Source organism: Falco naumanni, chromosome Z (genome assembly GCF_017639655.2).
Source record: "Falco naumanni isolate bFalNau1 chromosome Z, bFalNau1.pat, whole genome shotgun sequence".
In the NCBI taxonomy this organism is placed as follows: domain Eukaryota; kingdom Metazoa; phylum Chordata; class Aves; order Falconiformes; family Falconidae; genus Falco; species Falco naumanni.
The window spans coordinates 35,537,744-35,555,550 of NC_054080.1; positions in this window are offsets into that span (position 1 = coordinate 35,537,744).

Below are 17,807 nucleotides of genomic sequence, written 5' to 3' on the forward strand. Positions count from 1 at the left end.
ATGATGTAGATGACAATGTTTTAATCTAATTTTCACCAAAACTTAATAAGCAGCACATTTCAGATGCCAAGTAAAATCCCTAAAGTCCAAGTTATCAAAGTACTTCATAGCCCTAACAATACCCTTCTGGCATTAACGACCTAAAATGCAAATGACATCTGCTGGCTATTTTTTAATTATGCTTTTGAATTGCTTATGGCTACATTAGAGGATATATTCCAGGCTTTAATTTCTATTAATGGATTCCTGCTTTGGAAAGCATAAAAAACACTCTGTCCTATCTAGCCTCTTTATACCTAAGACAGAAAGTTCCCTTCTTTTAGATCATTTACTCAATAAAATACAACAAAGTGCTGATCTCTTGTAATATATATGGAATATCCATGTGAGTGCATAATGTGTAGTCCTCGAAGTTTTGTGAAACCACTTGTGAGCACTCAGAAGATGTGGAAGACTAATTAATTTCAGACAGCAGCTGTATTTAATGCCTTCATAGACTTCAGTGTGCTGTAATCCTTCAGGAGCAGGTTAGGTTCAGTTCAAAGGGACGTTTATTGTAGTTATCTAAATGTCTTGAGATTAGACTAGACTGTAAATAACATAAAATGAGCTTTCTTACTAGGCATCTATTTATTTCTCTTTTGATCACTCGGAAACAATTCAAGTACAATCAGAGTCTGAGCCAAAACCTGGAACTGTAGAGCTATAATGTTTACACAATGTTTTGATAACGACTATCGAATTTCAGAAAGTTCTGATAGAAGCTCAGGTCTGCTTTTGTTTTACCTCTTCAGCTTTACTGAACTGACTGAAACATAAGAAGTACCGAAGGTACATAAGTTTTTCCCCCAGTTTTATGGCCACTAAGAATATAACAGCTAGTCCATATTACATGAGCTCAAATATTCTGTCCCACCACCAATGTTAAGTCCCCATCTCTTTCTACACCCAGGACAAGAAAAAAAGATGATGAAGTACCTACTTCCCTATGAGTGTTTCCATTAGAAAATGTGAGACATATTTTGAAAAGTAAGAAGATGTAGAGGACAGCAACAATGATTTAATCCTGAAAATGGTGTGGAATGATCTCTTCAGGAGATGGTATATAAAACCAGTTATTTTAAAAAATATAGTGTTTATTTATAAAGTATTATAATTATGGTGTAAGTAATACTGTTAAATTAATTTTTCTTTTTGTGTAACCAGGAGATAGTCTCTTAAGAAGTCTTATCCTGCTTTTCCAAAAATGTCCTTGAAAAGTATATACTGACTGCAGACATAAACATTTACATGTTGCAACTCGTGGTACAGATTTTTAAAAATTCCATAAAAACATATTACGTATGTATTGACAAGTTGGATAAGAATGTAAAGACTGATCCAGGAACATGTATCTGCTACTTTTGACACGGAATAAGCCCGACATTACACCTGCCCTGGCTAGGTAAGAGATTGTCTAGATATGAAAAGGCGTAACAAACACCAACAAAGAAGCTTTCATGTGAGAAGCCGAAGAACTATGTGGTGTGAGGGTAGGGCAGATAGAAATGTCTGCTCAAATGAGCTTTCCAAGGGCAGAGCATCAAAGCTAGTTAAACACCAGTAGAGAGAGAGCTGGTGGGAAGTCTACCATTGCTGGTTTTATTAGTAGGTTAGACAAACATACATCATGAATGTCATTGGTGCGGTTGATTTGTCTTACTTCAAAGCAAGAACTACATACCTTCTCAAAATCTATTTTTTTTCCTCCTCACCCTGCCTGTTATTGTTCTCATCATCTTAGTGCATAGCATTTTTTTCTTGGTCAAATCTGCTTCTCTAGGTCATCTTCAGCCATTTGGAACTCAGGGCTGTAATAACTCTACTGCTTTCTTTCAAGACAAAATCAAGAAGATACCAGGACACACTGAATCCAGGGGAAAAGGTTTTATTCACCAGTGGTAGAATCTGATGGAAACCAGCTCTTGTCTCACAAACAAGGTGACAAAAACCTGCCCTCTCCTATCCTGGCCTGACTGTGTCTGCAGTCCTGAGTCTCCATGCAAGCACCAACACATCTCTTGGGTTTCTGTGCCAGCCACCTAATTCTACAAGCTTTAAGAACTTAGCTGGCCTACCTGTTCTCCATAGCTAGCGGAAGGAGTTAGGACCCTCCAGTGGGCGATTAGACCATGGATAGGCCAGTTGCTTTCCCCACCAATTTCAGGCTGACTCTGGGAAGACAAGGCACCTCAGCTGAATGGATTCATTCACTTCATGTGAATTGAGGCTTCTGTGCAGTAAAATAAATTAATTTCCTCAGAGAACGGGATGGCAAAACTAAAGGGCTCTTGAAGTTAACCTTTAACATGAATGGCTAATCCAGTGTTTTGTATACAGAGGATAAGCAAGTTCCTAGCGTTCCCATAAGAAGAGGAGAAGAAGGTGCTTTGGCACAGTCAGGATGTAGGATGTTGGCAGCAGGAGGCAGTTCAGATGGGAGCTCTGGAAGATGCTGTTCTGTTGCTGTCTTTGGCAATTTCCACTTGGACTAGTTCTGCAATGCAGACTTTCCACAAGGAGAAATGAGGAATAAAAGCAGTAAATTTATACACAGAGCCTGGCTCTTTGTCTGCTAGAAGTTATTTTTATGCTGGTGACTTTGTAAGGTTGGTGGTGGGGAGCAAAGAAAGACCTGGCTCTTACTGACTGTTGGGAGGGAGAGAGAGGAAGCAAAAGAAGAAAGGGAACAGCCTTACCCGACCAAAAAAGAGTGGGGACAGGGACAGGAAAGAATTTTCCCCACAAAGTTCCCAAGCAGAATACCACCGAGGAAGCATCTGTTTGATTTAGTTCTCTGAAAGTCATTTGCACCCTGGAATCTTTGGCAATAATTTGACATACAAGGTAGTTACACCTGTATTTATCAGGCATGAAATACCAAAGTACAGCATTTCTTTTGTGAAGAAGATAACAAATGACTGAGATCCGATTAGCTTGACAGTTTACAATATTTTGGGCAGACATGTGTACCTAGTAATTTTCTAATACTATACTGCCTAAATCAAAGTAACTGTCATATTTAACTAAATAATACCTACTTTCCTGCATAATAAATATTTTTTTTTTCAGTTTGCACTTCTGGCAAAGTTTTAATGCAAAAGCGCTGATCTTCCTGATCTGTAAATCTTCCTCATTTAACCATAATGCCTATGAATTAATGGGTTATATTCAGTTAATCTATTGTTATGATGAACCTCTGAAGCTATTTCTGAAAAATCACTATTTTGAAGAAACGCTAGTTCATATTTAGAAAATAAATCTTATGAAAATAAAGCTGACATAGAGATATCAACTTACAGACCCATGAACCAGGTTCAGAACAAGGCAAATGGGTATCTACTACCTAACCACTCTCCAAACCTGACAAGAATTTGAATACAGGTTATAATATTTCACAGAGAGGGCAGGACTAAAATAAACAGATAAATAATAAATTTTGACCTTGGGTGTTGGTTTTTTTAAAATATTACATTAGCCAAGGATTTCAGCATTATTCAGTTTTTATCAATTAGATTTTTAAAAACAGCACAACATACACGTAAATTAGAACTGAAACAATCTCACCACAGAATAAAGGAAAAATTAGCCAGCAGAATCTGTTTTATCTCAGTATTGTCTTTTCCCCAATATCTGCAGAATGGCTCCACTGCTAAAAAAGTAGTTCTGAAATTTGACCCGTGTTCAAGTCAGAATGAAGGTGAAGAAACCAGGAGTGCCTTCAACTATGTGTGTAAATTGTTTACTGTTCAATATGACATTAATGTTCAGTATGATACTAGCCATATAATTTTGGTACATCCAGATCGTACAGAAGGAGGGATGCTAACAGCTGTAAAAGTTTAAAATGTATTATGTACCATAACTTTTTTTCCTGGATTTCTAAACTTTCTGCCTTTGGCCCTGACCTTTCTTTCCTGTGCATATTGGATAAACAAAAAACAAAATTTGTTCTGCAGAGATCTCAGTGAATTGTATTTGTAAGTCGGTTATCTTAAGGGAATTTTCATTCCTCCACAAAAAGAATATTATTTATGAAAAGAGTCATTTTTTCCCCAGAAATGTAAGGACTTCACCATGCAAAGTATTCACAACTAACACAACATTTTAAATGTAAAGTTGTTTTTTAATTTCATTGTCTTCAGTGGTAAAATCATTAAATTACAGAATCTTTCAAACTCACCCTGGTTTCTTTGAGAAAAATCGTTTCTTTTCTTTGGGAACAAGCTGATTTATTGGGGGAAGGAGGGGGGGTTAACTGAAAAAATATTAATGAAATATCACAAGAAATGTGGTTGAAGAGAAGATGTGAATGCATGCAAAATGATTAGATTATGACATCAAAATTGTAGTTTTCATAGAGCACTGCTGAGTTTTCAGACAATCTTATTAAAGAAGGCCTTTCTAGTGTCCTCTGTGTATTTAATAATGCCTACACTTTAGTGCTAAGATACTATGGTAATATTTCATAAATTGACAAGACCATTTAATTTTATATAGTTGCCAAATACCTGAGATGTCTACACTTCATCAGCCTATTTACAGTGGATCAAGGAAAGAGTAGAGTGACAAGGAAAGAGTAGATCTGCCTTCTAAAATGTCATATTCAAGCATTTACCTATTTGATTTGGTAAAAGAAGAAAACCTGCTCTCCTGTTGGAACATGAAAATTGGTAAATGAATATTTTACTTAAATAGAAATAATTTGTCAAATTAGAAAAGTAATGGTGGCACCCATGTTCTAACAAGTAGGAATTTTGGAAAAAAAAAAAAAAGTCTTATATTATATGAAGTGTATATTCCCTTGCATGCTGAGTATTTCCTGCAATAGCTGCAATTAAAATTTAAAATCTGCCAAGAGTTTCCCCCAAATAACAAGCAGAATATTTCTTTATATTTCCTTATATTATTCCTATACATTTCCTTATATTTAACAAAACCCTGTCTGAATCTTAAAAGAATATCTTATGGAGTTCACTGTCTGTGGCACACGACTAGGCTCAGTTAATAGAAAAATAAATGCAAGGAAATTCACTTTAAGTGTCATTACTCAACTTTATTTCCAGTTTCTACTAAATACATCTCCGTACAAAAAAAAAGCAACTAAATAATCTCTGTGAAAACATTCAAACATGTCTGGTGAGAGGTGAAATATTTTAGTCCGGAACTCTAAACATCCCCGTTAGCTTCCATTTTTTTAACCTTTTTTCCCATGTACCAAACTGCAAGATTATGTTTAATGAGGGATTCCTTTTAGCAATCTTTCTGTTTGGCATGGCTCTTAAACAAACTGCTTGACTTTAGTGGACCTGTACAAGTTTAATGCTAAATTAAATTTAAATAAATAAATATACTCCTCAGTGCCTTACTGAATTGCAAGGGAGATAAACACATGCTTACATTATTTGCTAAATTGGGTGTCTAGTTATGGATATAATATACTTATTCAATTGAACAGCTATATTATACATCCTTTTGTTTCAATACAGTACAGGTCATTAAGCAGTTTTTAAAATTCAGTGGCTTAGAGAAGTACTGAAAACTGTAATCTGGTATCTGATACCTTTCAGTCTGCTTAGGCCGAAACTGTATTACTGGACAAAGGCCAAGAGGAAAGACAGAAGCAAAATAATATAAGAAATATAAAACAGAATACTAGCAACAGCTTGAGGAGAAACAACCGATTGGGATTCAAAATTTCACTTGTAAATGAGACAAGACAGTGACAGAATGGAGGCAAATTCTCTTATAAGGTGTCTTCACTATGGCAGGTAGCTGGTCACACAAGGAACAACTCTGTCAGGTTTGTCATTACTGGGCCAACCAAGAGGACAAAAGTGATGAAGAATCAGTTATCCCTTCCATTACAAAACAAAACAAAAATATTCTTTTGAGAGATCATGCCACACAGGGATAGGAGGAAAATTTACTTCTTACTGACAGAGTAAAGAAGTAAGAAATCCTGAGCAAGGCAAAAAGACAGATTTAGATATTTTTACATTTTGACATTCTAGTTGAAAAGGATAACCAGATCTCACAATTAGAGGATGTACAGAGACAGCCGCAGGAAAGTATTTCTATTGCACTTCCTTCCAGCCCATTCTTAAAGATTAAGGAATGCCTATGATATTAATTCCCTTTGACATAAATGGGTGATGACAATAGACTGCAATGTGTGGGGGTGATGTTTGCCATATGTTTTTTGACACAGTTTGAAGTCGCTATTTTTGAAACTGGATAAAATAAATTTTACAATATGACATGTGGGATGGAAATGAGCTATAGTTACAGCAGAAGTTCTCCTCAGTCTAAATGAACCGTTTACAGGATGTTTTGAAAATATGAACTGGTTAGCCAATCAAAGCAGGAGCAAGCTGATATCTGTTTTGCCGGAGTTTTATGTACCTTTCATTAAGGAGGAAGAAAATCAAAAGAGTAGATTGTCTTTTAAACATTTCTACCAGAACTTGCATCAGATTTTGTGCTGCCACTTTATAGTTTTCTGGAATTTGTAAAGGTACCTGATGACCATTTTTGCCACTAGGTGCCTCAGAATAGGGTTGTTTTCCTAGGAGCAAAAGCAGTATATGAAGTCAGATAATGCAAATATCATTTGGAAACCTAGTCTCTAACAGTGACCAGTGTCAGAAGCAAGCATGAGGAAATTCAAGGTGGGAATTAATACAACGATATGAGGAGAAATTCATTCTAAGCCTTGTTAGAGTTCACATATACTTTAACAGAAACAGATTAAAGTCTTTAAAGTTATCTTTTGCCTCAAAACTGCTGAAGTTTTTATTGGTCGTTCAAATGGCTAGTAATTTCTTCCCACTCACCTAAGTCTACAGTATCTGTGTCAATATGCTAATTATGCTGTAATTACTTTTTAAATTAATTGATTGTCCATTTCTGGTACAAAGGTAGACTGTAGCTCCCCATTTTCTCTCTTCCATGGCATTCCTGCATTTTGCACACATCTGCTAAGCTCCTTTCTATTTGACCTAAGAGCCACAGCCTTTCAGTCTCTCATTTCCCCAATTGTAAGTACTTTTATTTCTCTAGAACTGGAAACCTTTGTCTATTACTGTTTTGGGTTGTTTTTTTTATGCACACTAATCAATTAGAACCATCTGTATGATTTCAAATGGAGACGAGTGACTGATTGAATATTATTGTAACAATGTTCTGTTGTTTTATCCCTTTTTAACTGCTGCAGCATCATGTTAGGGGTTTTCATTAAGCTATGTTGACATAATTTTGGTTTTTTTTCTTTGAATCCTTTGTGTTTACTTAGAAGTACCATGTACATGCTATATTTTCCAGTGAATTTTCATCAACATTAAATTTTCTTAGCTTTCCCAGGGACCATTCATTCAGGTCACCCTAACTTACCCTAGGGAAACAGTTCAAAAACATTTTTAAGAATAAGAAGGAAAGTATTTGGATTCTACCCTATATAAAGACATGGGGCTACTTTTTAAATAAAACTTTGGTGTAATGATTTCCAGAGGTTAGTGATAAACTCTGAACGGATGCAGGTGAGTCACTATCTAAGCATTTAAAGACTTCAACAGCACATACAAAAATACCCTGAGAAAAAAAAACACTTGACCACAATATTTAGCATTGTTCAGGAATACAATAAATTATACAGCAACTTATCCTGCCAGCATATCTTAAAAAGCTACACAAAGGACCTACAACTAATATCTGTAATGCAATCTGTAGTTCCAAGATAAGTTCTAAGACTGAAAGCAAGGGAAAAACAAATGCATTACTACAAACCTGTGTTTTCAGCTCCCACTACTTATAAGATTACAATGGATTTGACTGCCTTTGCTATTAGTAATTTCCCCAATGAATCTGTGGGTGGAACAAAAATGTGAAAATGAAAACTGAGAGGTTTTTTATGTTCAAAATATCCGCCTCCACTCACATACAGTAGATTTGATTCAAGCTGTCATGGTTCCATGCCTCAGTTTTCCCATTTTAAGATTGTTCAAGTCAGAATATGCTCTTTTACGCCTATTACGCTTCTTCTCCCAGCTTATTCTCTTGTGTTCCCACATTCATTTCCTGTCCTCAGGATGAAAGGAGAGAAATCATTATCAAAACTGCTTATGAGCAAGCTTACTCGATTCCCTCCCACTGACTGCACTCCTAGGTGCTATCACTCTGAAGGCTGTGCACAGGCTGGGACACAAGTACCCACCCTGTGCAGCCATCCTCAGCGGTTCAGTAATGGTCTATCTTCATTGACCAGTCTCACAGTATCTTACCCTCTGATGCTTACCAAACATCAGAAGCATCACAATTACATACCATACCTCCTCAAGTATCTGAATATGAATTAATGCTAAATAAGTAAGAGACAATATTAGTGACACGCGATGGAAGTAGTGTCATCTACATTTCCCATAGCATTAACTTCCTAAACGTGTAAATTTAAACTCATAAAATAACATGAAGAAATATATAATGACTGGATAAATAATATTTCATGCTGCTGGCATATGGGAGACATTTAGTTCATCATATCAGAGGAGGGTATAAAGCGTTACATTGAAGCAATTAGACATCTCCCTCCCGTCTGAACTACTCAATTTTAAGTGGTCATTTTATTCTGCTTTGTCAAATACCTTTATGGCACCTATTAGTGAAAGCCTGGAGCAAAATTCTGCTTAGATTTCTAACCATCTTAAACAGCATCCTAGAATTAATTAGTATCCATCTTCCTGGCACATATTTGGTAGTAGAACGGAATGAAAAATTCTTGCAGGAACACATAGCACACATTAATCTCTTTGGCAGTTCCTACTCTGGTTCCTACTCTTGGTCAAATGCATGTTAGAACCTCTGTTGATGAGTGGTAGATATCAAATCTAACTCAATTTCACTTAACTTCTATACAGTTGCCATATAAGACTTGGCAAGTTTAAGCTGCTGGGGTGCTACATGTAAGCAGTCCACTGATTCAACATGAATATAATGCAAAGAAAGTATAATTAAGATATGACTTGGATCAAGTAACATCAGGCAATAACCATGAAAAACACCTTAAGAAACACACAAGCTAGTAGTTACACTTTACAGACAAATTGTGACAGTTTGGAACATGAGAGGTAATAAAAGAAGTTGAACAGCCATGGTCAAAAAATAAGTCTACATAAATGTTGGAAGAAGGGTTCGCCGGAGTCAAGAAGACGCTCAATATGAGTTATGCATCTTGCTCAACTTTATTAGTTTCTAACACTACTTATATAGAATAGATACAAATGCATATTCGTAAAGCAGAAATATAATTGATTATTAGCCTCTAAACACGCGCGGTTCTCACACCCCTAATTATCATGACTAAAATAAGCATTCTATCCATGTAGCTAATTGTGTTGCTGTGCTTCAGCCTTGCAGTTTGTTACTCCCTATTTTCCCATACCGGTCCCCATCTTTCTTGGCCCTGCACCTGCTTTCCCAGCAGCTGTAGCTTGTTACAGCCACGGCCTGTTGGCACAACGTAATGACTTGGTCTCCGGATTCAAGAACAGCTCCAGGCCACCTTTCTTGTTAACTTCAGCACAGCAACTTCAGTACAATTCTGATTACAGGCCTATTCTAATACCAGGCCTGGACTGTGCAGATCTTCAGAGGTTCTAAGGCCATGCTTCTGCAGCCATTCTTCTACACATAAATATGTCAGCATCACTTGGACTACACAGGCTGTGAATGCAAAATGTCACCCTGTTAATTTCTATACTTTCCATTAGTGCTGGATTATTGTTTGCAAGTATTGGCTATACTTGGTTATATATATAACAAGTAAAATCCAAGTATTCCAAAGTAATTGGAATACTAGAATTTTCTCGGTTTCCCTTTTTTTGAGAAAACTGTATTATAATCACCCAGATGTATTACAGTTGATCAGTATCTAAATCATGTATTTGACTTATTTTTCATCTGACAAAAATCAAACTATTTTGGACTGAGGGAGGTTGTGCTCAGGGCTGGATGACACATAGTGGCTGCAGAGGAAAAGCAGCTTGGGATCCCATAGGATTTTTTATGAGAACTTTGGGGAGAAACCAAAGGTGTGAAAATGGAGTTGAGGTGATCTGGGGAGGAACAAGGGGAAAGGAGGCAAAAAGGGCTTGTGGCAGGTAATTAGTTGGCTGGGGTACACTTGTCAGCCGTGCCCTGTGGCCAGCCAGCACAGCCAGTCCCAGCTGCTTGCCACAGTCTCTCCTCACTCTGTCACTGACGGGTGTGTGTGTGGGTGGGTGGGGGGGTGGGTGTGGGTGTGGGTGTGTGCGCGCGCGCGCGCACAGGTGCACACATGTATACATGTGTGCATGTAATTGTCTGTCACAACAGCTAGCATGGGGCTGCAGCCTCAGGAGTTGTATGTCCTGGTGTCAGTAACTGGGAAGACTGGGATTCAGGGGCAGCTGGTCAGGCTGAGGGTCTGAGCTGGCTGCCAGGTGGATCTATCTTGTCCATATGTGTGTGTGTATTTTGTCACTTGTGGAGCCCCATCCTGCTCTGCTGGAGAGGGGAGCAGGACAAGGCCCTTGGTGCTGCCTGTGTCCATGTGAGTGCTCTGAGTGTCTGTTTGATCCATGTGTCCAGACATAAGTATAGGTATGTACGTGGTGTATATGTGTGCTCTGTGTGTGTGTCTGCCTGCTGGGAATGCATCTCCAGCTTCCCTGGTGGTTGGACCCAGGAACGTGGAGCTGAGCAGCATCACCTCTCCCAGGCTCTTGGATTTGCCAGGATATATTTGCTCACATACTTTGTTGCCTACACTTTTTTAGAACTTCTGTCACTTCACCAACCAGTTGCTACAGTAAGTACAAACTGTGCTGGGATATTTCTCAGAAATGTTAGATGGCTTTCCATAAGAAAAACTAAAAAAAAATTAATAATATCTAAAACAGTATATTGTAATAAGGCAGAGCAAAATGTAAAAGTTTCCCTAACACTGAATGAAGTAGGCAAGTTGAAAAAAACCTAAAGGAGGACTGCAGCATAAGTGATTGTAACTCCACTCAACTTTGATAATTAGGGTTTATAGAACATGAAAGAAAAAAAAAAAGAAAAATAATTGTATGGACTGACTGTCATAATACAATGGGAATTAAAAGAAAGGGACTGAAAATTAATTGTAAGAGTAGAATGTGGTTAGCTTGCTTGAGCTTCCAGAAACATAGACATCTTGTCTGTGGTTACTGGTGGGCTGCTGGCCAATCCACTTCCTTAAGCTTCTTCATATAGTGGATGTCTGCTCCAAAGAACATCCATTTCAGAAGCTAATCAATAGGATACAAAGATAAGAAAGTTGTTTTATCTTCAAGAAACATGATTAAGTAACCAAAGAAAAAAATATCACTTTAAAAAGTAAAAATTAGGAACAAAAACACTTAGATGCACCCCTGAAGGGTGAAGCAGTTCCTCATCCCTGTATTCTGGTTATCTCATGTTTATATATGGAGAATGATCTCCAGAAGTGTGATATTTGAGATGACTTCTTGCACACAGTTCTAGAGAGCAAGTAGATGAACTGAAGAAAGAACTGAATCATGTAAAATGGGCTTAGTTCACACAAGGTGTCAGGAAGAAGGTACCAGAACAGGTTCCTAGCTCATCGAGAAATGAAAGAGGAGGACCTCTGGTCAGCAAGACTGTGTGAGCTCTGTACTGAGCTACTTGGCTGCAATCTGCATGCAAGGTTTGGAATCCAAATCTGTACCCTGTGGTCTGGACTAAATAGCTACTGAGCATTCAGGCTGTCCACTTTATGTTTCAGCAGCACCTCAGTGCTATCCTACAGCTTTGTCTATTATAAAATCCTTTAGAGACTGAGACATGTAGAAATGACTAAAATGAGAAACATAACAAAAAAAATTTGTGAAGAGTACCATTTTGCTTTGACAATACATTGGACTGCATAAAAAGCCTGTTTGTTTGTTTGTTTGTTTGTTTACACTTCCAGAATTGTTGCAATATGTTCATCTATATTATCAAGTTATTATTGAGGTAACTGCTTACAACCACTACAGTTTAAGATAACCAACTCCATCTCTCCTTTGAATAATTTCTTCTTCCTACCGTGTGTACATATACACTGCAATTTTCAAATCCTGGGCAAAAAAAGGAATGAGTCAGACGTTAAGTGCTCTGAATGATATATGATAATTAAAGTCCATAATTATAAGGTCTTCGCATTTAATCTCACTTGTCACATGTAGACCTTGGCAATGGTTTCTAGAGCCTGTCGGGCTTTGTTGGTCTCGACTGATCTGAGACAGGCACAAGATGAAAGGCAGTCTCTTGGATACAGAGACAACCAGAATTTTAAAGATAAACCAGCACCCTAAAACGAGACAGGAAAACTAACAAACTCAGGGCAGGGAGCAGGTGCTGATGTCTTTCCTCCAGTTTCCAAAAAAGCACAGCATCTTGCAAAATTCTCCATTTTTGGATGGATGTGACATACACCTTCAACCTCACTCCTAAGTAAATGCATGGCTAACATGAGCATTAACAATTTAAATCCTTCGAAGAAGCTATCTAAAACCTATTTTGCATGTCAGCCATCGAACAGTGAATATTAGAAATACTCACATACTAGAAGTCATTAGAGTCAATATAGAGGTACTCTTGTTAACACTAGGTCAATGAAAAAAAACGCAGTGTTGTGTTAGAGCAGTGGAATACTGAGGACACACATGAACACACCAAAAGCATCATTGGAACAAGAAAGGCCCCTGTAACAGACTGTTCCACCACCACGTCCAGCTGCCAGCAAAAGGGTTTCATTTCTGAGTGTCTTAATCATAGGATTTTTCTGGCAGCTTTTCAGAAGTGTTGCTCCCATTACCTTTCTTTCTTGTAAGCTAGGATTAGTATAATATAAATACAGGTAAGCTGTCACATGACAATACAGTATTTATTAGGGCTTCATCCAGATTTGTGGGAAAAGAAAGGCAGTAATACTTAAACACTGATTTGGAAAGACACGTGTATTAATTATAAAGGACACAATAAACAGCACAGTACTAGAATACAAATATTAACTGTGCCTCTATTTGTTATGAAACAGGAAGGAAAAAAGAAGGAAGGAAAGAATATAAGAGAAGAAACAAAAAAAGGAAAAGAAGAAGAATCAGACAGTGTGCTGATTGGGAAAATGTGACATGGGATTGTGATACAGAAACATTTTTAGATGCTAACGACGACTGTATCAAGGAGCAACTAGGTAGGTAGTACACAAGAGCAGAAATACCTCTCATTATGGTTCAGACAGCACACATACAGGACTTATTCCCAAATTTTAGCCCTGAAGGACTGCATTGCAACTGCGCCTATAGCTTGTCCTGCAGAAACAAAAAGTTTGCAACTCCCCCAAAATCACCAGACCTATGCTCAACAGAAGAAAAACCCAACAAAAAGCAACTGTACAAAATGAGGAAGCTAGTCAAAGACAAAGCTGGAGAGGAGACCGAAAAGAGTTATGTTCTTACATGTGCTGATTGCTGAAAAATATCATTTTGGAGAGACAGAGCAAATTTATACTACCAATCAAGAATTACCTGAGAAAAGTTAAGAGGCAGCTGGCACAACTAAACAACAGGAATAAGGCAAGTTACTAGAAGAAAAAAGTAATTCTTTGAAAAGCTAAAGCTGTGTCCAAATACATTAAACCCAAAACAGATCATAAACATGAATGACTGCCTGAATAGAACATGCAGAAAAGAATTAAAAATTAGTAACAAATCATCCTGTACATTTATCTGGAACAGAAAGCCTGTCAAAGAGTCTGAGGCCAATGAATATTGAAGATATACAAAGAGCACTCAGAGAAGATTAGGCCCTATCAGGCGAAGTAAGTTCTTATCATCTGCCTGCACTGTGGAAGAGGCAGATGTTCCTCTGCTGGAGCCCTTCTTTGCAAGGCATGAATAGGAGGGATCTGCCTGAACAGCAACAAGACAACAGGTCCAAATGGCACTCAGCCCTAATGTCTAGAGGAACTCAAGGACAAAATTGCTGAATTATTAACTCTGACGCACAGTGTCTTAAAACCAGCTTTGTGCCTCAGGACACGAACCTTGGAAATTAGATAGTTATTTTTAATAATTTGATGGGAGATCTGTGGCTCTACAGGCCTGTAAGTCTGATGTCTGTCATCAAATCACAAGAAACTCTTAACAAAGCATAGAATCAGTGGGCTCATAGGAAAATATGATTTTTGGAGTGTGATCACAGCTCTTGTACATTGGAAGTATACCAGGAGTTTTCTGAAGGCCTTCACAAGCAAGTAAGATTTAGTTGAAACTATTTACATGGTCTTCTGAAACACTTTTGAAAAGATCTCCTGCCAAAGGCTTTTAAGGAAACTAAGGATCAATTAAATAAAAGAGAACATCCCTCTTTTTCGATACATAGCTGATTTAAACACAGGAAAGAGAATAGGACTAAGTGGCCTGCTCACACACTGAAAGGCTACCTACACTGCACTTATAATCTGAACACTGCATGGGTGGAACAGTGTCCACAGGAATAAGGACAACTAAAGTTCTGCTTGGATAAGAGGAAAACAAGAGAGTTATCTAGTCAAGGTCTAAATGACTGGTCTAATTGGCTACAACACTCATGCCATAAAGTGGCTGCATTTTCCAGTGTTTCATATTTGGCATCAAATGAGCACTACGGAATATCTGGTAAAGTTGGCAAATGGCAAGTGCAAAGCAGAAAAAGGAGGCAGTTCCTCACACCATGTTTACATGTGGAAGTCCCTGCCACTGGACATTGGAGAAGATGCATAAAGTCAGGTGGAAAACTCACATGCTCATGGAAGAGATAGCCCCTCTGGCTTGCTTAGCCATGCCCTAGCTGCAAAGTGCTGGAGACTGGCAAAGTACCGCAGACTTGTGCTTGCCCTGTTCTTAGGCAGTTTTTCCTTGGTGGCTGCTGCTGCCGTCTGGTTACTGGACCAAATAAGCTCTTTGACCCAAAACAACTGTTCTGTTCAGGATGTTAAGCTCCTTTTAAGAATGCTGACAGCCATTCTCACAGACCCTTCTGATGCCCTCCAGTGCCAAAAGGGTACGTCTAGTGAAGAAAGGTACTTTTTCATAATGGTAAGCCACTGAGCCAACTGCATCTGATATTTTCTCCAGTAAGTGTATGTATTACACATATATAAATAAATATTAATCCAATGTTCCCAAGTTTTTAAACTACCAAAAACAAATTCAGGATTTCCAGTAGTGCTTTTGCATCTTTGACAGGATGCTGGAACCCGCTACAGCTCCTCCCTCCATATTTTGTAAAAAAAGCCAAAACCCCAAGACTTAATGTTCTACGGCAAATAATCTTAGTTAGACTTAGAGTAACCTTTTATTTGTGTTATGGTTTTGTTTTGTTTACTAATGACACCTTGACCCTACTGTGTTAATGTTTTAAGCAATGGTATGTCAGAAACCATTTAATTAAGAGCTTAAAGTATTTTTTTTTCTTCAAAGTGTACTTTTTAGTATCAATGGCATTTTACTTGGCATTTAATGGGAGTCTGTGTACCTTTTATTCTCCTTCATTGTTACAGATTTTCTCACACTTCTCACAAGCCATGTGAAGTCCCAGGACATGTATGAAGACTTGGTCTATTTTTCTCTTACCCTCATCATTTTCCCATACAGTGGTCTTTCTTCATCTCCTTGATCCTTTTGGTTTTGAGAGGCCTGCATTTTCTTCATCCATCTTATTCTTATTCTTGAGTGCTCTATTTCTTTGTGTTTCATGGAGACTGTGGTAGCATCCTCAATTCTTTGCTTTCTTCAAGGCCAGTATTTAGCAGTATCTCACATTACACTAGATGGATGCACATCACAAAACCTATTTGCTATGAATGCTACATCTTGTCTTTTTCTTTCATTTCCGTAAGGTTCTCCCTTGTGTGGAATCATGTGCCCCTACTCTCTTTCCACTAGGATGATGTGCTCTTCCCTCTTAAGGCTTTTCTGGCCCATTTTCTTCCCACTAGCATACTCTTCCCACCCAGTTCCTTCTTTTAAAAAGGAGTCTCTTCTGGAAGCCTGCAGTGTAAGGGCTCTATGTGCCACCTGTTTCGCTCAGACTGGTGCTTTGTCCTCCCTCAGTATGAACGAGGCCAATCTGATCACTGATTCTGGGGATGCAGAATAGCAGCATAGGTTAAATGGCTGAGCATTGCATTACAATAATACAAAGATGAATGAGGAATAGACATCAGGCAGGCTGTGGGCCTTGTAGATGTAGCCAATACATATCTAGCCATACATATACAATGCTGTTTGATTTAAAATAGCTGAACAGCATGATACAATCCCATCATCAACAACTGTAACATGAGTATGGGATTTCACAAGCTGCTTCCTCCTCTTTCCTGTTATTACTTATTATACAGGAAACTGTCAGAAAAAACACCATTTCCAAATCTAAATTGCTTCCAAACACCTTACCATATGATCATGCAATATTTATGTCTGCTTATGCAAAATGTAAAGTAGAGGGCTTTCTTTGCACATCATCTGCTTTCTAGTGCTTTTTGCTTTGGATTCTGAACTAAAATCTTTTATCCTGACTTGTTCTCTTTATCATCCCCTGTCAAGTCCTTGCTGCCTGACAAACGTAAAAAATTCACCATGGTTTAATCTTTTATTTTGCAGTTCAATCACAGATTTTTGTTTATTCTTTACACTCTGAAAATTTGCTGAATCCTGTCTTTTTAAATCTGTTACTCTTGGGAGTTTTGCAGTCCATCAAGGAATTTATCCCGCCATTCTGAAGTGTATGATTTTGTTCTTTTTTCTAGAACAGTGTTTGAACAGGAAAGGATCAGTGTACCCATCTTTTCAATATACTGAAGTGTCCTCAGCTCTCTTACTCATGTACACGTCCCTAAAATTGAAATACTTCTTCCTATAAGTAAAGAAAAAGCAAGCATTTGTTTTGTAACTCCAGTCCTTTTCTGTTGGATTATGTCACCAAGTTTGTTGTAAATTTAATAAAATAGTAGAGATGTGGTGAGCTAGAAAACGGATGTTGGCACTAAGCATTTGTTAGACTGGGGAAAAATACACAAAACTGTGTACCATTAGAAAAGAAGATATGGAATGAAGAATTACCAACCAAAATGTTTTTGAAATGAAGAGGTGCCATTGCTTGAAAGGCCTAAATTAAGTGAATGTTTGATGATTTTTAGCAACTGAATAGGGTAAAATTGTTTAGGCACCTGTTGCTCAACTCTCCTGCTGTTCTGTGAGCTACTACCTTCAAGTATAAAGACAGTGAAAATACATGATGAATCCATGTCGGTGAATCCCTGCCTAACTTCTTACTATGGAAGCAGAAGGATTTTCCTTAAATCTGAGGTTTTTTCACAGCCTCAGAGTTAACCTCACATGCTTTAATGGATTATCCAGACACTTTGACTCCACTAAGAGAGGATAGGCAGAACAACTGCATTTTTAAAATTGAAGCATCAACTATGTATACCTTTGGAGAAAGACTACAATTTAAGAGAATAGGGGCAAGCGGTTGCAACACAGAACACAGAAAAAGCCTTATTACTGACAGAGCTGTATTATGCGAGGAGAAAGTGAGTTTTACAGCACACTCAGAAGAGATCTGGAGGCTGGAAGGTGAAAACAGCCCTCAAACGACCACCTATTTCCGCTCTCCTCATTTAGTCCCCATTCAAAGTACCCGTGGGCAAACAGCCCGGTGCA